The 26,892-nt window shown below is 37.7% G+C and overlaps 1 long non-coding RNA gene across 1 annotated transcript; it reads right to left on the bottom strand.

The window, feature by feature from the left end:
• Window positions 1-3,694: 3,694 nt before the first annotated feature.
• On the bottom strand, window positions 3,695-8,745 carry LOC126913388 (uncharacterized). The gene is made up of 3 exons (XR_007708598.1): window positions 8,706-8,745; window positions 7,326-7,439; window positions 3,695-3,814 (listed from the first exon to the last, which is right to left on the bottom strand). It is a non-coding gene; the product is annotated as an uncharacterized LOC126913388 (long non-coding RNA).
• Between the last annotated feature and the right edge of the window lie 18,147 nt (window positions 8,746-26,892).

The raw sequence follows: 26,892 nt of genomic DNA, 5'->3' as shown, positions 1-26,892 counted from the left end.
CCTCTAATAGCAGCCTATAAATGATTCCCCAATCAAAGACTACAGCTACTTCTATGAAACACACTGCTATATTGGAGGAACACAAGCACTGCTTCCTAAACAATTCACTACTTATTACATGAAAATTCTTATCTCCTCCTGTCGTATCACTGAACACAAATGGCTTTCACAGTCCTTTTTTACACAGCCATCCCAAAAGAAGCAGGATCAGTCGATGGAAGCAAACTTTTCCTCAGCCTAGGACAGGCACCGAGATGGCGAGTTCCCACGTCATGCAGGCTGTGGGCTGGGTCTCAGGGGCCGTCACTTGATACCAGTCAACATCAAGCTCTGAAACAGAAGTGACACACACACAGCATCAGACCCTCCCAAACATGTGTGCAGCGATCAGAGACCAGCAAGGCAACATCTGCTAGGTCTAGGAACTGCTTCTTGTCACAAACATGCCAAACTGTCAAATTGCCTGTGACCTATCACAGCTACTACTTGCCATACTACTTGAGTTGCCATCAAAGCCAAGACAGAAGCCACAGTGACTGAAGAAACCATTAGAAAAAAAGGGTTTGGGTGTTGTTCTTGATTTTTTTTCTCCCTCGCTTTACGCTTCTGTGTCAGTAATAGTGTGCCAAACCTTGCAGTAAAAACCTTTCCCGGGACCTCCACCCAATGAAATGCTCCCCCAGTATTACACAACTAGAAAAGAACACCTATTGCTTCCCAAACTAAATACAAACAGCCCTGCTTTTCTGTTACTAAGAAACCTACATATAAATTCTGTTTCTAAGTGAGGGGGACACGAGGCCCATGTACCAGCCAGAGTACAATCCCAGTCATGAGACTGGAGAGTACCACTGGCTCCCCAATTTCAAAAAAATCAAAATAATGAGGGAAGGAAAACAAATAAAGTCTACCTTAAATATAACTTTTTTCATTTTTTTTCCTGAGATTGTACCTATCTTCCTATTATTTTCTTCAAGCTCTCTGTGTAGGCTTTTAATAAATAAGAGTAACATTTTACAAAAAGCCAAGGTTATACCAGTATTATTAAAAGACAGCAACATGACTTTCCAGCCCCAGCTTTCATGCTGCAAAACACTTTTCTGTTGGCCTGACAAAGATGCAAATCTTCATGCACAGATCTGTTTTTAACATCCCTGGTTGGTAACACCAACTGTAATACCTTTTATTGTGAGATGCTCCTGGAATACCCACCAACTTCATGATTTCTGGTAATTATGAGCAAGAGAGGTGACACCACCATAAGTTAACCACGGCAATGACTATCACAGAGACTGTTATCAACATACTAAAAGAGAAAAAAAAAAAGTACACAACTAAGCACTGTGATTGCAATAGAGTGCAGTAACAAGCAAATCCAAATGCCTTCCCCAGTTTATATCTGGGGTTCCTGTGGCTGCAGTCTCAGCTATCTGCCTGTGCACACTCAGTTGAGAATGATCTGCAAAGAGCAATCTGCCATGTAGGAGTACGCGATTGGGTCACCATTTCTGCAGCAACTGTGCTGTCAGTGAGGAACTCCTCAAAATTCAGCACTTGGTACAGCCTTAGCACATGGTACTGGAGGATTTACTTGTCTGGTTGTGCTTTTTGAATGGCAGGAAGGAAGATGGTGAGCCATTGAAGGGAGGAGTTTTTAGCACCGTCCATCTCCTCCCCACTTACCTTTACAATGTCAATGCCATCTAGTGGTCAAGATAGCAGGATGTAAAAAAAAAATGGGTCAAGTTGCACAGTGTCTTGGCAAATTTCTCTTGGCATTGCAACCCGAGAAATGCAACTTTTTATACTGGATACTTAATGACTCTCATCATAGAGAACAGAAGAGTAACATATACCTGAGACATTGTTTTTCATTACCAAGAAATGTTCTTGAAAGCCCCTCTTAATGGATTCAGCTAAGAAGAGTATTTTACATCTGTCTCTGGAACATTCTGTTTCTAAATGTGGTAAATAATAATAATAAAAGAATCAATACTTGGGAAAATCTTGCACCCAGCCCTATGAGTGGCAAAAATTAGATTAATGAAATTTAACATCAATATTTATCATTGCAAGACCAGAGCATTTGTGAGCTGGATTTTCAACAAAACACAAGCAATGAGTACTACCTATTCAAGGGCATACATCCAAGTCAATAACATCCATAACATCCAATGAATTGCACTGCATTTGCAGAAGGCAACAAATAGAAAGATCAGAAGGCTAAATGCACACTTAACACCTAAAGAAGCCTTTTTGTTAGAAAGCAACAAGCGAGATCACCATTCATCACCATCATTGGTATTTAATGTGTTGTAGAATTAAGATGTTGAAGAAATGGCTGACACACACAACAAAAAAATAATAATAATTAAAATCCAAGGTAAAAGAGCTTTTATATCTGCATAAATCCTGAACAGCCTCATTTTCCCAAAAACTGTGATAAAGTGTAAGGGAAGTTGCAAAAAATACCATGAGAAGAATCATGCCAACATATTTCAGGAAAATGCTGAGCTTATTTATTTCAGCATGTATCACATTACTCCTTGAAAGGGGATTAAAACTTGCTATTTGTTCTATTAAAGGCAGTTTCTCCTCCCCTCACCAAATTTTCTGTACATCTGTCAAATAGAGATTTTGCAAGCATATGGCTCCCACCTCAGTCATGGTGCCACCCAGCTCAACCCTTTAGAGGGGCCCCAGTTTTCAGATCTTCTTAGCTTGTTCTTGCACATGCAAGACTATTTTTCCTTTTTTAAAAAAAAAAGTTTCACCTTTCACTTTCAGATATAGAAATACTTGCTGTCTTCTACTTCACACACACAGATGCTTGTGCACTAACCCAGCCAGTTGGTAATGTTTTGAGTAATGCATCATAAGAGCAATGGCACCTTAACGATATATTACATTAATACATCATCAAAGCTATGGCACTCTTATGATATATTAGTTTAATTCATCATAGCAGTGCTGTATCTTGAACAACGTATTACTCCAAAGCATAGCAATAGCCAGAAAGCTCTCAAGATAAGTTTGGTGTTTTTTCAACTTATTTACATCATATGAGTTTGGGTTTTTTGTTTTTTTTTTTTTTGTTTGTTTGTTTGTTTGTTTTTGTTTTGTTTTTACTATCTCAGAAATAACAGTGTTCAAATAGGGACAGAAGACTGTAGTTACCTACTTATGTCAATATTCCCAAGAAGCTGTTTCACAGTCCACCACCTAACACACCCTTACACGTGCACACAAAAAAGGGGCTTCAATGAGTAAATTAGCAAAGCCAGTTTCACCTAATAGAATAACTTTTCCAGTACTTCACCCAAATGTTGTGATTTTTACTGTGACCCTCTGTTAGCTTTACAGCCCCCCACCTCACTCCCCAAGTTCACACATATATAATGCATAGTTTTTCTTGGGGAAAAAAAAAAGTCCTTCACACAGCTGCAGGAAGAAATAGTCAGATCACAGCTTAGATTATTGTGTTGGGGTATGCACAGCTGGCGCAGCTGGGGCAGGAACATCGACCATCCACTCATATGGAAATGCAGCACCACAACCAGCTCCATCTTAAAACAGCAAGCAAAGGTTTGGTAAAAGGAGGGCTTCCTTAAAGACAATTTTCCTCAAAAAGGATTTCTGGATAAGAGATGGAACTCATTTTTTAAAAAATCCTCTACTTTTAAACACTCTGCTTGTATTTGCAGTGATGTATCAAAGAAAACCACCAAAACAGTGAGATGTGTTCTCATCATATTACTTACATGCATCATGCCACCCATCAGTCTCTCTCCTCTGCTGGTAATCTATGGAGAACCTTAATGAAATGAAAAAAATAATCTTTTACTTATTTATTTCGTGACAGTGACATAGAACACATAGCTCACTAGTATGGTCTATATGTTAAATTACTAATAGAGATTATTTATAGAAAAACAGAAAAAAAATGTCTTAAAAAGAGAGCTCTTCCACCCTGTTTCAGTTGCTTTAAAATAATAATAATAATAATAAAAAAAACCTTTAACTTATCATCTGCACCACGTCTTTCCAAGAAATCATGGGGCTTTAGCCAGTGCAGGCAATAACACTGATCACCTCACTGATCAGCTGGCAGTACAGGCAATGTTTGTATGAATAAATCACTCTTTGGTTTCCGTGATAGCAAAGGATTGCATTCCACTGATCACACGGAATACGTTAGGTCTCCCCTGGATGTTTGATTGAATTAGTGCCAAAACATACCAAGAACAGTTTGACCAATGAGTCTGTAAGTCTACAAAGTAAATCAGATTATGTATGCATATATGATTTGGGAAGGGATATTTTGCAAAAGTTCAAAGACAAAAAAAAACAGAATACATGCTGGAAAATAACAGAAGAGAAAGTAAGAAGTTAAAACAAAGTACCTGCAGCAAAATAAAGATGAGAAGGAGAAAACAAAATTATCATCTGGAAACGGGGGGGTTGGGGAAAAACAGAAAGAAAAGAAGAAAGTCTTCACATACAAATAAGCTGAAAGAAACTGAGAAGAAAGTGCCTTCCTCAAAAATCTTCCAGAAAAACTAAAGCTAAGCAACATCAACAATGCAAAATTTCAGAGCCAGGATTCTCCATCACTCCTCCAGCAAGAGCAAAAGCAGGACCATGAACATGGAGGGGGAGCTCTCAGAGGCACCAGCAGCGGTCAGTGTTGTATCTGAAGCTCCCTCTGTCAGGTAAGGCCCAAAAGCCCTCAGATATCCTGCAATTTGCTTGCCTCTGTTTTGAGGAACAAGCAAATCCCTCTTTCTCCCTCTCCCCAGCCAACCTACAAGGCACGGGGACTGTCACAGGAGGCTGCAGCACTGAGGCCTAGGAGCACTCATGGCAAGGCCAAAGCCCAAAGCCAGCTGTGGAAAGGTTTGAGGAGGCAAGGCGCCTGCTGCTCCATGGATACCGCCCCTCACCTTCACAAGCAACTGCCTGGGCAAATTACACGGCCAAACAGGAACACAAGTTAGAGAAAGCTGCCTGGTTGTTCCTTGGGACCACAGGGCTCAACAAAGGGGTGAAAGTTTAAAAGGTTAATCCAAAATTATTTTTATGGCCACAACATAAATCTTTCCTCGTATTATTTATTCATAAATTAGTGATTCATTTCATTTAAAGCACTTCAAACACAATTACATCGGTGCTTCAGTTGTTGTGGAAAACCACAGTACCTTGTGTGGAGCCTTCTGCTGCATTCCCCTTCCTCAGGGCTGGGCTGGCAGGGCCCCTCTTTTTGGGGCCCCAGAGAAGGTAGCTTAGACACAAGCACTTTATGTTTAAAGTTACACCTCTTTCCTGAGGGCACTGCTCCTCTCCAACAGGAGGCACAAAAAGATTAAATTTTAAAGTGTTCTGCTGAAGCTCCCCACCATGACAGGTGTGAGGTAGCAACGCCTCCATTAGGAGGCTGTGTCCCCAGTTCCAAGCTCATCCCTTGGATGAGTCTTGCTGAAGACAAAAACACTCAACCTATACAAAGAAATCCATTTATGTATAAATATGACAGTTGTATGAATGCTGATTTGTTTTGTTTTGTTTTTCTGGTCTTCTTTTACACTTCTTAAGTAGCAACAGACATTGTCAGAGATCTAGAGTCTGACATACATTTTGGATAAATTAAAATTATATGAAAACTTATTTTAATTATAAGATACTGATTATAAAATATCAGCACCTAATCCATTGCAAGACTGTCTTTCAGAAGTCTAAGTACTGACAGGAGAGGTTACAGAGAAAATGGAAAAAAACATTTCACTTGAAATATTAAATCAAAAAAAAAGAACATACATCTCCCTGAAAAAATATATAATATACAGAAACCACAGATTTAATAGGTGAACAGAAAGATTCAGTTTAGTTTTTAGACTAAAAGATGACCTACAAGGTAAACCTAAACATTCACCTGAATGCAGAAATAAGTTCTGCACATCAAGAGTGAAAGCAAAAAACCTCTGAAGAAGACGTAATTTATGGCTCCTGCAGAACCCCTCAGCCAGTTTTGGGTTCATACCTGACACTTAGAGTGCATCACTCTGGGACATAGTTGTTGCACTAAAGTAGAGCATAAAGCAAATGGAGAATTGCCTGTTTTTTCATCCACACGACAATAGTGAAGACAATAGTAGAGAGGAACATATAAAAACTGTGTGCTATACCAGAATAAGTGCAATTCTTACTGGTGACCCTCTGGTACATTTCAGTACATTAAGGAATATTCAGGTGTCTTCGGTGTCAACAGCAAACACTGAGCTAGCTAGAGGACTTTAATGGAGCTATAAAGAAGGTTTTCCAGAGGGTTTTAGATTTATGCACTGAATTCTCCTCTCTCATACCGCCCAGCTAGCAAGGGAACACAAAGCATATTTTTCAGTGCATTCATTCCATGTGAAAGTTGGCTTTATTGCTTATCTTCAATATAATATTGCCCAACACCACAAAACCTGTGACCAAAACTTATTAATATTCTCAATAAATTGTATTTTGTGACTTTGAATTTGGAAGAAAAGTCTACACCTTCTTGTGAAGCCATTTATACAGTACTTATGGCACAAAATCATCAGCTAGGGATAAGAAGACTTTGTACCAGATCCTTTATCTAAAACATCATTAAGTAATACGTAAATCCTGGTTTCAACTCTCACTCCTGTCCCAGGTATAGCCCCCATTCCAGGTAAAGCCCTCACAACAGGTCCTCAGGGCCCGCAGCAGCAGAACACAGTTGGAAGGCAGAGCTGTGCAGCCCTCAGCGGGGAGCTGTGCCCACCCTCGAGGCAGCCCCTGTTCAGTGAGCAGAGTCACTGTATGTATAAACACCCTGTTCTTCCACAGCCTGCAATCTCAGGGAACAAAGTAAAGCCGTGAAAAGGTTTTGCCACTCATAAAAAATCACGTCCTGAGGGACGGCTCCTCAGACCGACCTGGCCAGTTCAGCTGCCTGCAGCCACGAGCACAGCAGCAGCAATATGCAGCGTTGAGGCTTCCCCCAAGGACCGGCACAGGGGAGGGGATGGGGTAGGGGACAACCCTCAAGCCCTCAGGGAACTACTGAGGCATTCTGCAGAGATACTTTCTGCATTGTAACTGATTTATCACTGATTCTACCTTTCACCCAGCCAAGTTTTGAATACCATCTAACTCATTGTAACCAGCTCAGGGAACATATTAGACAGCCATGTCCTGGACTTGTTACACCAATGCTTCAAAGCTGTAGCTTAGCTTGAGCCTCACCTGATATAACCATGTTCATAAAGTGTTAGTAAATTTTAAGGGGAAAATGGGCAAGAAATGCAATAGCTTACCTGTAAAATTGAGGCTTCCTTTTCTGGGGAGTGATTCAAGTATTTCTCTGAGATCAATTACCAAAATCTGGAGGGGCAGAGGGACTAAAATAGTCATTATGTTGTGCAAGTCACCTGTAAAAATTAGGTACATGAGGAAAAACAGAACAAAAAAGGAGAGCCGTGCAGTGTTAGAAAATTTATCATCTAAAATCCAAGGTTCAAATGATTAGCCAAAAAAATCAAGTCCTCTATGTAATTCAACGTGTATTTAAATTCCTCTGGTGTCAGCTCTCCCCACTAAGATTTGTTCAGATCACCACAGGAATTTATTGCAAATTTTGCAAAGCTTTTGACCTGTATCATCTTATTAAACTTTTATGAAAAATCAATGGAGTTCAATCATGTTATGAGCTGTTCTTCACACACGTGTCAGTGGCAAATGGAGAAGTCTATTTCTTCCAAAGTCTAGAGTGAAGATGTTAAATTGGATACAAGTCTCTGACCATATGTCCGTGGTGCTGATGAGCTTAGAATAAAGATGTAAGAAAATAAAATATATGCAACTTTGGTGAAACTGAGACGGAGAACTTGGAATCAAGGGCTTGGGAGGTTGGTTATATGTTACATAAGTGTAAATTAAATATTTTTATCAAATAAATGTTTAAAATATACACCCTAAGGAGCTATGCTTAGATTCAAGGGGAAACAGGCAACTTCGTCACACAATTGTATCACCAGCATCATGAGCAGGAAGATAAAAGAAGATGGAAGCATACTCTCCCCTTTTCCTGTTTAACTAAGGCCATTTTTAACAGCACAAGCAGGTCCTCAGAGCATACTTGGGTAATGAAGGATTGTTGGTGCCCCTGTCTAGGACTCTGCACGCAAAACAAAGTGCTCCCCTGGCAGGCACCGCAGTTCTGTGTGGGAGCAGGAGTGCACAATAGCTCAAGTCAGTCAGGATAGGACAGGAGAGTATGAGACCTTGCACACTGAGAGGGTGAATGAGCACACGTCCAGACAACCCAACATCAGCTGTGCCTGCCTGGTGAGTCCCCAAAATGTCAACATTTACAGGGCTACAAGAAAAATAGTTAAACAAAACAACTGCCTCTCTATAAAGTATCACACCTTGAATATGGATTCTGGGCTGCAGGGCTGCTGCTGTCAGCTTACTACTCTTTTACCCATTTTATGGGCACACAGATAGGGCTAGAAACTCGACACTGTCTTTTAATAGCAGATGCTGAAACAAACTGAAGCCAAGTTCTGCAGAAACTCTCCTGGGTAAGATTCAATACTTAAAGCTCCTGTATATTAAACAAGCATTGTACAGCATTTTAAGCTTAACAGAAAAGACAGTGTCTCTTGTTTGTTCTATTTCTTTATTTTTCTTACCTATTGTTTTGTTTTTAATTTCCGTGAGTAAGCAGTATTGGTATCCTGCTGGCTTCCTGCGAGCTACAGGAGAAGGAAGGGGAATTTTTGCAATAATTTAAAAATACACTGAAAGTATGGAAAGGTTAAGAATTTTGAAAAAATAAAAAATAAAAAAAAACAAAGGCAAAGAAAGGCAACAAAATTAGCTTTTATCAAATAATCAAAGCAGGTGAGAATTCTACAAAGAGCCTGGCAAAAACTGGGTCTGATTAAAAATATGGCTATGTGGTGGGTTTTGTTTTGCTTTGTTTTGTTTTGTTTTAATCAAAATCTTCAGTGGCATCCAGCAAGCCATCCCAAGGTGCAGCACAATGAGACTACTATTCACATTTCTCAACTATAGGCATAATGCAAATGGAAAAGAATCTTGTGAAACTAATTACAATGTTTACCATCTTTGCCATAGGCTACTTACTTTTATGTCAGCCATTTTTTTTTCCAGAAAAAGGCATCTGATACTTCCCATAGACAGAGGGTGTTTTGCTACAAATACTTTTTTTTTTTTTTAAGTGACAATGATAAGAGGAAAACAAGTCTCGTTTCTTAAAATTTTCAAAGCTTCAAGTATTTCATACCACCTCTTTCACCTCCTAAGTAAAGGAAGGCATCAGGCTCAGATTGGTATTACATTAAATAAAACACCTGGAAAGGCTATTTACATGCATTTAATCAGAGCCTGAGACCCTTCATGCTGCAAGCATACCTTAGCAGAGACCTGCAGGTTTACCTGGCTAGCGTGAACCAGGGTCAATAGGCCAGCTTTGACCAGCAACAAGTCTGAACCTAAGGAGCTTTATGCAAAGCAATGTGTTTTTTGCTACGTTAATCTGCAGCCTCATACTTTTTACCTTGGGTGTCTTCACTACAGGAAACTGAAGTCACACTAGCATATAGTGCAAAAAGGAACTGGTACCAGGGCTTAGTCTTTAACATACGTGCTCATTTTTTTGCTGCATCCTCTGAAGGGAATGCTGTTGTGCTGTCTTCAGCTTTGATTACTGTGGGGAAAAGCCCTAAATGGGATATTCTTTTGGCCTGATAGACAAAACATGTGTGTTGGTGCTTCTCACAATGTGAGCACAGTCATCAAGGGAATTGTTGCTTAACCATTCTAAAGTTAATCTGGGTATTGCAGTGTGTTTTCATGATGTTATGTGTACTGAAAAGACAATTGAGGAAAAAAAGATTTAAAATAGTATTTTCTGCAATTTACATCAAGTACTACTATAATTTAAGAAGCAAACAATAAATGATGATAAAAATAGAAAATTATAATCAAACAATACTCACTTTACTCAAGATATAAATTCTCTCATCAGCTGTTATTTAGCAAAATTTATCAAAACAACAGAGAATGTCTGGAAAGAGACTCTGGCCACCTTTTTGACTTCAAATAACATAGGAAATAAACTTGATTACATTTAATGATTAGTTTAACATCTATTAAAACCAAATTTCCAAACCCCAGCTCTACACTATCATTAAATATAATCATCCCTTGGGAGAAAAAGAATTCATTCAGTTGTATATATTAATGATATTTTACGTAATGTCTTTTCCAAAGCTCACTAGTGGCTTGGGTGGTTTGTTTGTGTTTTTTATTATTATTATTATTATTGGCAGGGAGTGAGAAGGAGTTTTGAATAGTAACAAAGTTTAGAACATCAGTGTGAGGTGTGAAACTTCGGTATGTAAATTCGAGGGATGAGTGTCTGAGCCAACGTCAGAGCTGGACCTGAAAAAAGGGCTTAAGACGAGTTTCAAGCAGCCAAACTAAATTACACAGATTACTACATAAAGTTGCTCAGTTTCAGCCTGTAAAATGGGAACAGTGAGATTTTTCTATCATATAGAAGTAGTGCTAAATTAAAACCCATTAATCCTTGGCAAGTATTTAGGTACCATGGCAATATAAGCCATATTCATAAGCAAAAGAGCTCTATTTAATTACCAAGGTTATTCACAAACCAGGAATAAGTGATCAAAGAAAGATCTTGTTTGTTTTCATTAGGAGTGCTTATATATTTCTATTAAGATCTCTGTCAGTACCTGACACGATATATTCTTTGCTAGTGTCAATGGCAAGAGGGCCATAAACTTTAAAGCTAGGCCAGTTGACCCCTGAAGATCATGTTGAAACCTGAGCATGATGAAAATATGACTCCTCCTAATTCCATTAGATTTGCAGAAAAGCTACAGAATGGTTTCTTTTTTTTTTCTTCCAGTTATGCAGGTTCAACATACTCTAACTTTTATTATACTCTTACTCTGCTCATATCATGCATCAGTTATTTTAAGGGAAAACTTACTGCTAGATTAATAAAATCCCTTCCAGCTTCAACCCAGTGCTCTTACAAATCAGTGCAGCATGTGTTAAAGACTTGATATCTAATTATAGTAAAGCAACAAAAAGGTAGAGGGGTGAGAAATATGTAGTTCATTGTCAGTCATTTTATCAAATAGCAATCTCCAAATTAGCAATCTCATTCCTCACTAACTACTCACCTTTAGCTTTTAAGCCAGGCATGTAGGTAAACAATGGAAGTTCCTTGCTATCTGTAAGAAAGCCCATTAAATTTAGTAAATCTTTAGTTTTTAAAGAAAGGCATAAAGTAGATAATGCAGAACTCCAAAACAGGGCTCTGACAGGATTAACCTGACTATAATCAGAACTATTTCTCATTGTGCTCTGATTTAAGGGGAAACAGCAAAGTACAGTGAACTCTGCCAGGTACGTTTGATTTTCAGTTCACCTTAGTGGACGGGGTGGGGGGAGAGGGGGGGAAATTAAGAAGTCAACTAGAAGCTATACTGCTGAATAAAACAAGCTGTTCATAGAGGAACTTCATAAACATAACAGGCAAACGCCTCTGCTAAGAATATTTAATTTATCTTATGACAGACGGAAAAATGTAAATTTGTAATATCCAAAAGGTTATTTTTAAATTACTAGACCAGGTTTTAATTGCTGATAACCTCAGGTCAGATATACAATAGGCCAGGCCTCTGTGAAGCAGTAAACTTGGCATAAGTTCTCTACATTCAGGCAGATTTTGTTTTGCAACAGTCACTTAATTAGCAGTATCAGTAACTCTTACTACCTTAACATTATCTTCCTTTAGCTAATGATATCATTTTGCATGTGCTCAGTAAAACAGGAATTAACAAAATTCCAATGGCTTACTTAAATGATAAATAACAAGCCATTTTAAGGAAGAAATCTCCTAGGGAGTGCGGAAAAACCTGCAGCTGAAGGCAAGCGTGTCAGGATGTGTAACTCTGCACAGGCATAAACAGGAAACGGAGCAGCTTGCATTTGGATTGACAATCTGGCTCCAAATGGCTCATCTACAGCGGGCACAACGCTTGACCCCTGTCAAACGTGAAAACTGTGGTTTTGTAATAGTTTTCTGTCCTGACACCTCTCGGGGCTCCCTTATATAAGAAAAATCTTACCTTCTGTGTCATTTTGTGTGGTCAAGGAAGGTCTTGCTTAGTGAAACACTTAAAATCAACAACATCACCTTTATTTCAAAATGTCTTCTGATGCATCCAGTTCCTATGGTTTTGCAAATAAAGTCTCTGGAAAAGAAACAAAGATTTTATTTTTTTTTTACTTAGAATAATATTAATTTATTTTATTGTCATGTTCCAACATAACATAGGAACTAGATTGACCTTCTAGAAAAGAAGTCTCAAATGTTTACCAATGCCAATAGTGTTTAACTCTATTTCTTCTACATATTTCATGTTTCTGATGCACTGACCCCCAAATAATTAAACACTATGCAAATTCTCTTTGCAAAAGCTTACTCTGGTGTTTCTAGAGCACATGTCCTGCAAGTAAAGTTCACCATAATGCCAGGAGACCACCTCTGTGCAAAGCGGTGCTGTGTACATTCTAGGTTCAAAGATTAAGGGGACATGAAAAGGAGATGTAAACTAAGGACAAAAAGGTGAATCACAGGCCCTTCATGACAAATGTATTAGGCCCTCTCCATTACACTCCATAGAAAAGGTGCCTCTAAGAGCCATTTCATCTCTGAAAACAATGTGGGCGTTGCAGACTCAAAGGAAATAACGAGCAGTAACTTTATTCCTAAGGATGTGTGCCAAGCCAAGGATTTGGTTGTTGAACAACAGATACAACTCTAAGGAAAGGGGATTTAACCATGCAGCAAAAAATATAATAGCAAGAAATACTTTTTTTTTTTAAATGGGAGTTTGCTCTGGTTCTCTGCAACATTTTAGAAAAAAAAAAAAAGGCAAGATTTTCAAGTTAAGAGCCTATAGTTAAATATTTTGTTAAAGCTCAAAATTAAATGGAACTAACTTGAAAAAGTTATCCATACCTCTGCCAACTTATTTGGATACCTAAATTTGGACCTGGAAACTTCATGTTCAAACTTTCTGAAAACAGGAATTGGTCTTGTATTCAACAGAATGATTATCAGCTAGAACACACCAGGAAAAAAAATGCGCTATCTGCAGTATCATCACCTTCACAACTAATAGTAAAACCAGATATTAAAATGTCATGGTTTTTATTTTACATTATGGTCACATACTGTTTTCAGAAATAAAGATGGATTTGTAAAACAATACTTTTTTTTTTTTTTTACAAGTACCTCTGTTTTTTAAGTTTTTAAAAACACCAAGATGGACATCTTTCAATTGTTCATTCACCCATTTATAAAGAGGCAGTTAAAATCACAAAGTAGCACATCACTTCATATTTCTCAGTGCTAAAATAGAAGTCTCTTTATATCCAAACTGTTGTAGTCAACATTGTAATTAACAGGCTTAGAGAATAACAGAGCTACTATTTGTAAGCAAGCAAAAAAAAATTGTTCTAGCGTAAACTACTGTACACATTATAAAATTACAATTTTTTAAGATATTAATGGTTTATTAAAAAAAATCTCGAATTTAGAATGACAATTTCTCTATGCATTTTGTAAATGCACTAAATTTGAGAATTATAGTACTAGAAAAATCTTCTGTGTGGTATAAACATTTTACAAAGAATATGACCAACATACTCAGCATAGACCATTTTTGTAGCAGCACTGTTTAGAGCTGCAGAGCTCTATTCAAAACCTATGAAATGTGACAGGATTTCTCTCTCAGAAGAAACATACATAGCTTTGTTCATCTTGAGAAAGTTCTTGTGAAGCAAGAAACTGAATGACATAAGCTTGGATAAATACAAATTATATTAGGAAATCATAGTGGAAAAACCCAAATTAGATTTGTGTGGTTTAACAATGTTTTTCAGGTGCCATTTTATCATTTGTCCCACTGTAACTGGTATCAATTGCTGGGTGTACAGGGCACAAACGAAAGGTCCTTACCTGAAAAGGCTGCTGGTTCCATTTATCTAAGACCTGAAAAACATGATCTTTGTGGGGAGGAAAGAGGGCTGTTTATATTTAATTTTAAATAAACAGTTGATTTGTATTTTGCAAGCAAGTATTCTGCAGATGGATAATAGTTTTGATATAGTCTTTCACTCATTTAAAAAAAAAAACTTTTTCTTGATTGTTTAAAAACATGTAATTTTATAATGACTTTTGGTCAAAATTTAAGTGCTTTAAACACTTCTGGTCATTCTTTTAGGAACAGCATACAATTAACCAGAAACTATACTTGCAACGTATAGCAACGTTTTGGAAAGATTTCCTCACTCACAATCTTCCTAGGAATTTCATTGCAGCTTCATGAAAAATGATACACTGAGAGAGGCTCGTGTCCCACCACTTTATTTCAGCAAGTAGAAGGCACGGAGGTGGACTTTCAGTAATGTGGCTACCAGTAACAAGGGTCAGAGGAAGGAGATGTAAAATGTCCATTTGTCACTTACACATCTTACTCACTAATGAGACAGCAGTAGATGCCTTAGAGCATTTCAGGAACGAAAGGCTGCCCCACACACCCACGTCCCCATCAGACGGATGGCACACACTGGTGGCACTCTCTGCTAAGGCAGCAAGGGCTCGGGTCAGGTCCAGAGACGACGGGTTAGCACCCGAGGGGAGCCAGCACTGTGCCGCATGCTGAACGCCTGTGTAGGGAGGGAGGTGCTGGAAGTAGCCCACACTGGGGGAAAAGCAAGGGGAAATTAGATGGGACAATCAATTACAATATTTGAAAGCATGTGATTAGCATACAATGACCAATTTCCTACCTAAACAAAAAAAAAAGAAAAAAAAAATCAGTGGCATGGATTTGAGGTATATTTGCAATGTTATTTTAACACATAAGCAACAATAGTTTAGAAATCCCTGATATGAACTGAGGATGGAGCTAAGCACCCCAGCAGTGACACAATATAAACTTCAGCACATGAAATACTGGAAGTTGATGTAAACAGCTTTTAATAGCAGTGAACATTTGTTCGCTTTGTTTAGACCATCTGGATGTTCCATTGTGTTCGGTTCAACACCGACTGCCATCGGGTGACAGTTGATATATGTTAAGTACAAGCAAAGTGCCTCAGCCCACTCCAGGGACCCCGAGGAGAACTTTTCGGTGTTTTGTGTAATACGCTGTCAGAGCGCAGCACGGTCGCCTGCATCCTTAATGGCTCCGAGCCAAAGTCCTCCAGCTTTTTATCAAAGGAGAGTTTTGCTTTTACTGTTTGAAAGGTTAGGAAAACTATGCCAAAGTTCTTCCAGGCAGCTTGGAGAGCATCAGCTGACAGGAATGATTTTCAATATGGAGCAAAGAATAAAGAGAACTACTAATCCTGAGAGATTCCAGGTCTCACTCATTTTACATGCAATGTGGCTAACAGCCTTTTGAGTGCAACAAAAGAAAAAAGTTACTAATAAACATGATGATGTAATTGTTCTGAGAAAAAAAAAGGTAGGAAATCAACAGCTAGGAGTACACAGATTTTTCCATGCCTGTCAAGCATGGAACACAGAAACGGCAAAAATCTGAAAGCTTATTTGAATGCATTCACACAGAAGAAAAAAATACATTTTTTTTTAATTTTAGGGAACAAAATTGGTATAGTTTAGCTCAGCCTTCCCTTAGGATATTGATAATTTATAGCAAAACTTTGTATACCACCAGAAGCATTATTATTTAACAAATCATGATACATCTGGAATGCCAGTGAAAATCTTAACAGTACTCTTTTTTTTACTTAAAATCTAAAAAGATAGCAACAAAAGTACTGACTAACATGGAAAAATACACCCTACATACATGCTTACAGCACATAACATTCTCTTCTTTCTCTGTTATACCTGATAGATTATTTAATCTTTTTTGTTATTGGCTTTTTCTTGAAAAGTTTAACTCTTAGAAGTTTTATTCTTACAAGCTACTGCAGCAATCTATTCATCCACCCAAAAAGTAGCATATAAGCAGCAGCACTCCAACGTTTCTCATGTTACACCACAGCTCTAACAGGGACTGAGAGTGCATGTTAGTTTCCATTCAGCTTCACCTACCAGGCCTTTCCAGGGAGTACCAGGTGATACCAGATGTTTCAGAGGTACCCATGTCAAACCATCCCGTGAGAATCAATCCTGTTTCATATACTTCAAAGCTACCAAGCAAACATTATGTAGATGACAATTTTGGTCACTCCTCTTTCTTTTTTTCTTTTTTTTTCAGCCTAAACCAAAAGAAATGACAGTCGAGGCATAGAAATATATTCTGAAAAGATGACAGAGAACATCTCCAAATTATCTACAGAAAAATATCCTGCAAATTATATGCATTTGAATGAATGTCATCTTTTTCAAATGTACTCAAAAAAAGTAATGAGCCCTGGTCAAGTCATGAAGTAGTAAATTCGTTAACTGAATTAAAGAATGCTTTACATAACTGAAAAACGTCCACGTCTTACAGAATCAGGTCATCAAAATCAAGTGATCAACAACACACACTGCATTGAAGCTCAAAGAGCACAACCAAATTCAACCACAGATCACTATCACTGTAAAGGTTCCACTTCTCAGGTTGGACTTAATAACCAGCTAGAGATATGAAAAACTATATTTAGGACCAAATCTCATTTATATTGCTCACCTAAATCAATAGGACAGCCAAGTCAGTTAGCTAGATTCCTGCTGGAAGAGAACAACATACCTACATTTCCAACATGCAGGTAACTTCTAAACCTTCTGGTCCATCTTTGTAATCTTTGTAATGCACTAGCTTTTACAATTCTGCAACCATAATAACAGTTAACACAGGATTGTTTCTTTTCAACATTTCTACGAGTTTGGAGTGTTTTTGGAAAGTATAACACGTGGCCAATTAACCATTTAGAAATGTATACTAGATACGCTATTTGAATATACATGTATGCTAGGATTTCCAATAGTTTTGCAAACATTGAACAGATACTGCGATACTGCTGAACTGCAAGTACTACACAGTACAGTTCATCCAATTTCCAGAGCCAGGCATTGAGAAGGCAACTTAGTCAACATCAAAGGGCACACGACATCTAGCTCTGGCTCTGTAGAAGAGAACATCTATCCCAAATGCTGCTGATGCTTAGGCATTAACTTTTCCAATTATTACTTGAAGTATTAAGAAAAAAAACAATCCCTCTTTTCAGTTTAAAACCATGAAGCCACAACCTGTCAGTTCAGTCAGATGTACCATGCAGCTTTCAGTTAACCATTGACACCTGTAACATTAAAGGAAATTGAAGCCGGTTATTTACAGGCCAAGCAGTTTGTGATCAAATGTTTTGCACATTTCCCTGTGCTGTTCCAAACATATATCCCATCCTTAATCACATTACATCCCTAATTTCCCTAGTTGCTTTAAGCTCCCTTTTTGCCCTTACATCATCTAGTCAAAAGAGCTGCATATCACAGCAGACTTCATAAGCAGTGGCAGTCTCCAGCCTGGAACATGCCCTTGTATTGTACAACACAGGTACAATACATGCTATACAGAGTCATTGTCCTAGCATAATATTAAGGTTTGAGAAAAATGATCAACTGATTAATATTGCATCAGACAAAAAAAAAGAAAAAACTATTGTAAATTAATAAATCATGAAATAATTTGCTCTTTCAAAACCAATATAATCAATAGTTCTCATACTGTTTTATACCATCATGTAGTTAAGCAAAAGAAGAATGAAGACATTATTCAAATGTCTTATTTGGGAAAATCTCTAAAGTTTCTGCTTTGCTTTTAAAAGACTGTAGTGCTTATCATCAGTTTACGAACATTTGCACATAAACCAGCCGAGTACTTAATTTTTTGCATTTGTGTAGCAATGTAATATTTCAAAAGAAATTGAATTTAATCTGTTGCAGTAGAAGTTATTCAATAGTTGATAAATGGATGTACTGTAAAATGTAATGTCACCTAGTTAAAAAAGAAAAGAGAGAGAAGATGCTAATTCTGCTGATGAAGATATTGTTTTTCCCCTCTTGTGCCCTATTCATTATGCAAGGCTGCAGAATATGAAGTGTAGTGTGTGATCCGGGCGATCTAATGATCTCCCACACCTGCTCATCTGGTACAATTTTAATTAACACTCCAAGGAGGTTTGTCAAGAGTAATCAAAAACATTGTCGCTTATAAAGCTGTGGCAAGAAATCAATAGTTTTCATCAGAAAAGGTAAGGTCTGGCATAACTGAACCATTTAATTGCTTCATTCCAATAAACAAAAACTGCACATTTTAATGACTTGATTTTGAAGATCAATATCTAAGCACATATTGCATTAAACAGCAACATGTGGTGAGATATTCAGAGTCATTTCAATCCAGAATGAAGCATTCCTCTTTTTTATTTCATCTCAAATGGCAATAGGTTGCTGAGCCTATGCAGTGCTATGATTTATATCAAATGAGTGACCTCTAGGGCCCTAAGACTAGAACGGGTGACTAGTTCTCAATGGTAAGCTACTGGCACTTGACAAAGTGCCTGAAGCAGAATGAATTTACTTCTCTTTTCCTCAATCATCAACAGGCTCTGCCCTGACCCCCATACTGACTCCTATAACAAGATCTCCTGTCTCTGACTGAAAAATTTACTGTCATGTCTACTTTTCATTGAGCTCAAGTGAGTACTTCTGTCACCTTCAGTGAACTGAGTCTGTAAAAGATTTAACTAAACACCAGTCACAGTTTAAAAACTCAACAAGAACATCTCATACAAAAAACACTGCTTTTAAGCGCTTCTGTTTCTTAGAAGTCCAGGAGCTGTCTTTTTATCATGTTTTTGCCTGTGTAAATGTTTGTCATTAAACTGCTAAAAACTACTGCTCCAGAAAGAAATGAATGAGAGACTCACTGCCTGGTGCAGGTATCGTAACATCGGTAAAATCGAGCCTCACTAGACACTCCTACTGGATACAAATGCAGCCAAAGTCTAAATGCTTGTAAAGTACGAAAGATTCAAGAACGAGAAATTTTACATATGAAGAGAGAGCAGCTATAAATCACACAGCCATTTGAATTCATGCTATGATTTGTATATGATGTAGAGAATCACCATGCTCAAAATGTCTATAGACAGTAATGACATTAACAATTTTTTTCTATGCAAGAGATTTTAAATTTTAAAGCAATACTTGTAAATCACTTTTTCTACACTTCCAATAACAACAGTTATGCCAGAATATATGATACCTAGCTACACATGAAAGCATACATAGCATATGTTAATCATTTTAACTAGTATTTTACTAGTATTTTAACTTTTTAAAGTAATAAAAACTAATATTGCAAGAACCCTTTCTATCAACAATAAGGTAGTTAAAAGGCTGACACTTGATGGTTTATTCCAACATCTCACTAAAGCCTTACACAAAATTTTCACTCCCTCTTTAATTTTCAATTCTTCTACCCTCCCTGCTTCACAGCTTCTGGCTATTGGCTTTTACAATCTGTCCCTAGAGAGCCAGGAGTTATTACCCCTGTCGATGGAAGAGAAAGGGATGTTATTCCCCTGTCACCCTCTCTGGCTCCAGCAGATTCCTAGCTCTGATCTATAGCCTTCATTGGAGAAAAGCGCCTGACATGCTGTTAGTTCTCAACCCTGTCAGATCCATCTACCCATGCTACTGGCATTACTTACTGGAGCCAGAGTCACAGGAGTCAGACCAAAAATTTTAGAAGCAAACACTATATATGCTTTGAATAAATAGAAGAGCAAAATGTCTCCTGCAAAGTGTGCAGGTTTTCAGGGGACACTGTGCCACACACACTCTGAGGCTGGGCTTAGAAATAGCTGAAGCAGTATCTGGAATTATTCACGTTTACAGTACTAAATACTTCATAAGCTAGGTAGCACATGGTAAACCCAAAGGATACAGAACAGACAAAGAAATGAACTTAAGCAAATTTTACACTTCTTTCAATACACTTTTAACAGACTATTGCTTAATTTTTCTTGCTTCTTTTTAGTAGGTATTCACCTGGCTGCTACATAAAATGGGCACCTTCAATGGCGGGGGTGAGGAAGCATGAGATAGTTGCATGCCATGTTACTTACATTCTGTCTTCTCACAATACAAATTACGCATCAGCATTTTGGATGTGTCATTTTACAGGACTTCCCCATTTAATTAAACTTTAATTAGCAAAGAATAGATTTATTCCCCCTTTACAGTTTTACAAAGCCAGTGCCCCCTTTCTAATATGTCAGCCTTAAGCAGGGAGGCTGAGTGGGGAAGATGTTGCTGTGCCACTTCCATTCTCTCCCTGTACTCAGCTGGAGGTGGGAGCACTTCAGCTCTTTCTGGAGGAGCTACAGGGTCAGAGACAAAGATGACTGTAGGTGGTGTAGGATGAGAGCTGCTGGACATCTACTTTTCCAGGTCAGAATTGCTTTTGACCAGTGAAACCTCCACATTTTTTTTAAGGAAATCAGGAAGGATGGCAAATATTCTGTAAATGCACAGGTAAGAGGTGGAACATAAGCAGACTTCAAGATTCAAGGGAAACAAGGGAGTATCCCTGCAGAGGGGAACAGCAGATAGCAGAATAGGATTTTGATCTTGAATGGGTTTCTGCTGGAATATAAATAATAAAAAGAAGTCTCCCTTTTGGTGTCCCCCCAAACCCACATGCTACCTACTAGAACTCCTTCAATATTAAGAAGTCACCTCCTGATCCTGTTGGATCGTCTCTTGCCTGCTTTTAAAGAGTTTTCACATTTTTTCTGATTTCGATTCTCCCACAGAAGGAGCAGCACCTGGAGGTCTGAAGAGCATATTTCTCAACTGACAAGCAACACGAACAGCCTGAAATCTCACAAGACAGACCGGTAAAGTTTTCCGGATAACTAATGGTTTGGACATTTTTATACAACCATACACATTTCTCTCACTTTCCTGAGATACAGACAGAGCTATAACCATAATCAGTTTTATCTGCCAAAGCCAGCAAACAACATCTTAAAATGATTTAAATAGGCGCAACAGAAGTTTTAAAGCACAAGTAAATGGGATCTTACAGAGAAGAAAAAAGGGAGGGAGGCAACAACAGTATTACTTTAAATATTGTGTATGAGGATATACAAGGTTATGCTTTTTGAGAGTGAGGAGAAATGAGAAATTATTTACTGCATTTAACTAGGAAACTAAGAGAAATCAGGAATTATGGTGGAGAAAAAAAGCTAGATACTTTGCTTTTGCACAATGGTAGCTGCTTTTTTTCTTAGAGTTGCTGAGCCCTGTAGGAAAGGATACGGATTGCTTTCTCATGGCAGTTTCACTCAGATTCATTTATTTTTTCCTCCTGAAAGTTAGTAATGTTCTTCTCACTGTAAGACAATATAATTGTAAAAGATAATTAAATGCCTGCCTCAAATGGGGTGATGAGAAGACATTTAACTCAGGGACTATATGGATAGCTACAACTATACATGTGTATGATTGCACATGCAGATTTTTACACACCTCATCTGGGAAATGTCCTATACAGAAAACTGTCTGATATGCATACATGAAAAGATAACATACCGAAGTGTAAATGACCAGCTTAATTTTCTACAAGCATACCTATCAGTATTTTTTCGTTCTTTGTTCAATTATCTTTAATACGTAATACTTTAGTGTTCAGCCTTCACAAGCCCATAAAATTTAAAAGAAATGTAAAATAAACAGGCAGAGTTAAAAATTAAATGAAGTACAAGGGAGCTAGGCAATGCAAATGCTAGAAGGTAGCAGTGTTTCAACATTTGAGCTAATATATTCCTTTATTGTGTTATTTCCTGTACATACAAAAAACATATTAGAGATTCTATTTCAGAACAAACAGGTTGCCCAATTTCCGAACTTCGTTTTCAACTTATAATAGCTTTGCATTCTTCTTAAAGCCTCAGCTCTTCAAACAAAATAATTCTAAGAAGTGCTTTGGCATTTCTTCAGTGAAAGCTGATACGCTGCGTTTCTACCCTTTACCGGACTGCAACCACATTTAAAAAAGGTGAGGGGGGGGTGTTTCTAACTTAACCACATGTTTGTTGATCCCAGAATAATTAACACATGGCAAAACTTCGCCGTGGACAAGAGTCCAGTTTTTACATCCTTTAGCAGGCAATGTAAACTGCAGCAGGGACTCCATGCACTTCAGGATGACACCAATGTCACTGAAGGGCTCCTAAACAAGCAAGCACATATAGCCAGTATACCAGGGACGCATTTAGAACCAAAATATGAGCTTTGCTTTTTTTTTTTTTTTAATTTGTACGTAGTTCAAATAAATGGCATTATAAGAGCAGTAAGGGGATGCCAACTACGATGAACAACCTTTGAAAAGGCTCCGTAGTTCACTGTTCAACTTTGGAAAATCAACATAAAACATTTTAAATCACAGGGAAGAGGTCCCAGCATTGCAGACCTCCAGTAAGCTTATTAAACATTCTCTGTTCTATTCATTGATTCATTAATATCAATTCAGATTTTTTTTTAAGTTGGAATTCAAATTATTACTGAATGTGAATTATTATGCAGAAGAACCCTTCGGCATCATCTTATCACTTTCCAGTAACAATTTGTAAAGGTGGAAAATTTAATGTTCCAGCTCCTGAGCTGCACAGATAACCCACTACTTAGAACAATACACCAGATCCTCATCTTTGAACTAATAGAATCTTTTTTTTTTTTTTAAATACCATATAAACCCTTTGATCTAGCCTCCATGGGGTATGCAAACAGCAGAAGAGAAGATGCTCCTAAGGGGACAGAGGAAATAAAGCAACAAGGAAATAAACACATCAGGAAGATGAAGAAAAAATGGGGGACTTTGGGACAACATCAGACAATGCAAAGGGCAAGAGTCACGTCACTGATAAGGAAGCTGGAAAGAAAGTGCTCAATGAATCAGACAGGCTTTGGCGTATCCTGAGGTAAAGAGTAAGAAAGCAATATTGTTCATAGGATTGAACAGGACTGCAGAGACCAAACTAGAAGAAATTGTATTAGGTATGAAAACTAGTTATTAAAGCAAAGATGGATATGTTGTTACAGGAAATTAAACAAGCAGTATGCACAAGAAGAACCAACAAGGTTTGCCCACCAAGATAAAGGAGGAAAGGTTCAAGTGTTGAGATCACTACCCTAACAGCATTATTCTTTATACTGATTGTTAGCAAACAGTGACTGAGCTGGAGGTAACCAGATATTCTGAACAAGGAAAGAAAGTCAGAGACATGAGATTTCAGATGTTGGATGTCATCAACATGAAAACCCTGTTTGAGTCTTTAAATGCACAAGTCAGTCACAGAGTAAACACAGAAAGAAGAGATGAGGATTTGGAAAAACTATTACAGAGAAGACTGAACAGAAACCAGTAACAGTGAAAGCAAAGGAAAATGTGGGAAACAACAACAGAAAAAGCATTCATCGAACCCTGGAAGCTCAAGAACTGGGGGGGGGGGGGGGGGCAGGGGCAAGAGAAGACCAGGCAGACTTTGCCTTGAAGAATCTGTTTGTTAGTGATCTTATTCAGGGAAAATTTAATTGTGGTGAACAGGGAAAGAATCTGACTAGTCACCATGCAAGAATTAGCAAATAAAGAAGAAAAAGCTACAACAGAGGTGGCATATTTATATTTGAAAGGTGTAGGAAGGAAATGGGAAAAGTATCTGGAAGCATTCATGAGATCAAGAGATTTTATTTATTCTCTCAGACAATGCTGAGTATGGTTGACAGCACATGGAAGTTCCTATCCGTTAATTTTATTTTCCCTGGAAAACCCTCCAGTATGGCTTTTATTTTCCCCAGAAAATCCTCCAGAATAACACTGGAAAGAAAAAAGCTATCTAAAACAGCAAGATCTCCCTCAGAACATTAATACTTCAGCCACCCCATGGCAGAAAAAGCTGTAAAGTTCTGAATTTCTTCCATCTAGTCAGTTTTTTTCCATCTGATCTTAATTATCATCTCTAGGGTTTCCCTCCTCATTTTAGTTCTTAATCATGAGCTAAAACATCTTTCACACATTCCATGCTATAAACACATTACATCTCAAAATGACAATTTCAGGCCTAATTGGTTAATTTAAACTACTCTAAACACCTTACAAATTACATTTCTCTCTGTTCTGCAGTCACATGGCATAGTGTCCTCGAGAAGATGATCCTAACCAACACCAGCTGTGCCCAGCTGCCATTAACATTACAGCTCCAGAACACTGAAACAATCTAAAGAACTGACAATTTAAAGCTCCCTTTTAAGAGAATATCAAGGTCATAAAATTCAAATCCCATATTCTAAATCCACCCCTCATCAGCCTTTGCAACTCACCAAAAGTCATGTGATCACAGCTGGAATTAAACTGGGGCCTTTTCCTTTAATCCAGCAATAACCACCATATGCTGCTTTATCCCAGAAGCAACAAAGCAAGAGAACGGATGTGTCTCCGGCTCAGCAACACATCAGTCAAATCAAGCCAAATGTTTCTTCTTTCATTTAAAGGAAAAACAAATACACAAATGAAAAATGCCATTAATAGGTGGCAAAATCTATTTTTTAAAGTTTGCTTGCTGGGAACATTACTTGTCCCTCAAAGTACCACGTAAAATTATTTCTATCCTTTCCGGGTGCTTCAAAAGAAACAAGTTGATTAAAAAAGCCCTCAGCTTATTTTGTGAGCATCACAAGAGATCACTAGTTCACAACTGGTTTCAAATGTACCCTCCTTGTTCGAGGCCACTGGAGGAGCTTCTCCCTAGGACAGAACCACATACCACTGCAGAAACAGCTGAGGTAGTTATTACCACGGTAGGTGGAAGAGGGAGATGGAAGAAAGAGAAGAGGTGGGAAGGTAGATATAAGACTTGACGTACTGTTTGATATTCAACAGAATGGTCAGTGGAATTCAGGATAGATTATTCACTTAGAACCTGGAAGAAAAAGGAAAAAGCTTTTCTGGGGAAAGAAATCTGCTGAATACCAACCAGTTTGGGATGTCTCAAAATGAATTGCAGCAGGCAGTGTAAGAGCTTGCAAGGACTGCCCCATCTGTTACAACCACCAGTATGCCTATGGGAAACATAAATTTAGCCTGGGGATGCACCACCCCTGCATCCTACACACCTTAAGAAAACCCCAACCTAAAGCACCGCTCTGTAATCTGCAGGCACAAAAAAACCACGAGTGGTTTCACCACATTTCAGCTCTTCAGCAACTATCAGAATTAGGTGGGTGATTTCACATGAAACACACAGCCCTTTGAAAGAAATGGGTCCTTCGTTCCCCTTGAGAAATGTTTATTACCCTTAAATTACAAGGTCTTCGCGATATTACTCCATAAAAGCATAAAATCTGAGTGATAACTTTTCTAATCACCATAAACCTCTGCCTACCACCATAACTTCTGTACACAACACTACTTTGGAAATACTCTTTACATTTGTTATTTTGGAGAACAGGAGATGGGGGAAGTTAATCTATTCCTTACAGGATGATGATTTTGAACAAATTATAAAATAGCCTGTCATTTGTATTACTTCTTGACCAGGTAAATAATATTTAGTACTTCTCTTGTATTTTCCCTGTGAGGGAAAAAAAAAAAGTATATGGTGAAGGTTAAATTTAACTTGTATGCCCATGTGAAGAGATATTACTGTTGTCTCATAAAGAAGATACATAATTAAGGCTGTGAACCGCATGATCAGTTCTATCGTTAGCAGAAGGGATTTCTCAAATCTATATTGATTTTTGCTTGTGCATCTGCATTAGCTTAATCCTCATATACAAGCACTATGAATCCATGAAGAATTGATTTTTATCCTTTCGTTCACAAAAATCTCACAGCTGAAATTTTTGAGAGAAAACTAACAACAGGGCTAGGTGTCTTCCAAGCATGCACATGCAAAATAGTACAAGTTGTAGGGGAGCTTTTTGCTGTAGACCCTGATTTGAATATATTGACACCTCTTCCAGGCAAATCATGCTTTGCTTTATATTACTTTAAAGGAGATCTCAATATATCTCCATCATAAATAAATATAAATTATAAAAAATAATATAAATATAAAATAAATATATATTTATTAATATATTTCTTAATATAATAATTAAATATAATAAAAATAAATATAATTTATAAGTAGCTCCAAAATCTCTCCATTATAAATATGATCGTGTATTACAAACATTAGATATGGCATATTACCAAAGACATATATTTTTAAAAAGCACGGAAAAACATAAAATATTAATAGGACAAGTTCAACACCTAAATACACTGATGCAAATATGTGACAGATTAGCCCAGTCCAGAAACTCTTTCCATACCCTCAGATTCCATACTGTTCCTAGCTGTTGGCCACATACTGGATTTGAATGCAACATATCACTGAATCAAATGTAGCCACAGCCTGCCACCAGAAGAAAGAAACACTTTGAAATCAATCTCTGCGACTTGACATTCATTCCTTAAAAATACAGGAAAGCTCAAAATGGCAGTGAAAATTGCCCTTTAACTAAAAAAGATGGCACAAAGAATTGTAATGCTGACTTCCCAACAGGAGCCTTTGTGCCACACTCAGAGTTTGAAATCAGTAACTTCAAAGTCAACATTTTTTAATTGAAAAAAATTACTTTGGACTTCAACTTTTCAAATTATAATATTATAATTTAAAAACCTATCTTGGCATATGTGCACTCCTTCTCTTCCCCCCCCCCCCCCTTTCTTTTTT

Source organism: Cygnus atratus, chromosome 8 (genome assembly GCF_013377495.2).
Source record: "Cygnus atratus isolate AKBS03 ecotype Queensland, Australia chromosome 8, CAtr_DNAZoo_HiC_assembly, whole genome shotgun sequence".
NCBI lineage: Eukaryota > Metazoa > Chordata > Aves > Anseriformes > Anatidae > Cygnus > Cygnus atratus.
This window is presented reverse-complemented; position numbering and strand designations above follow the sequence as displayed.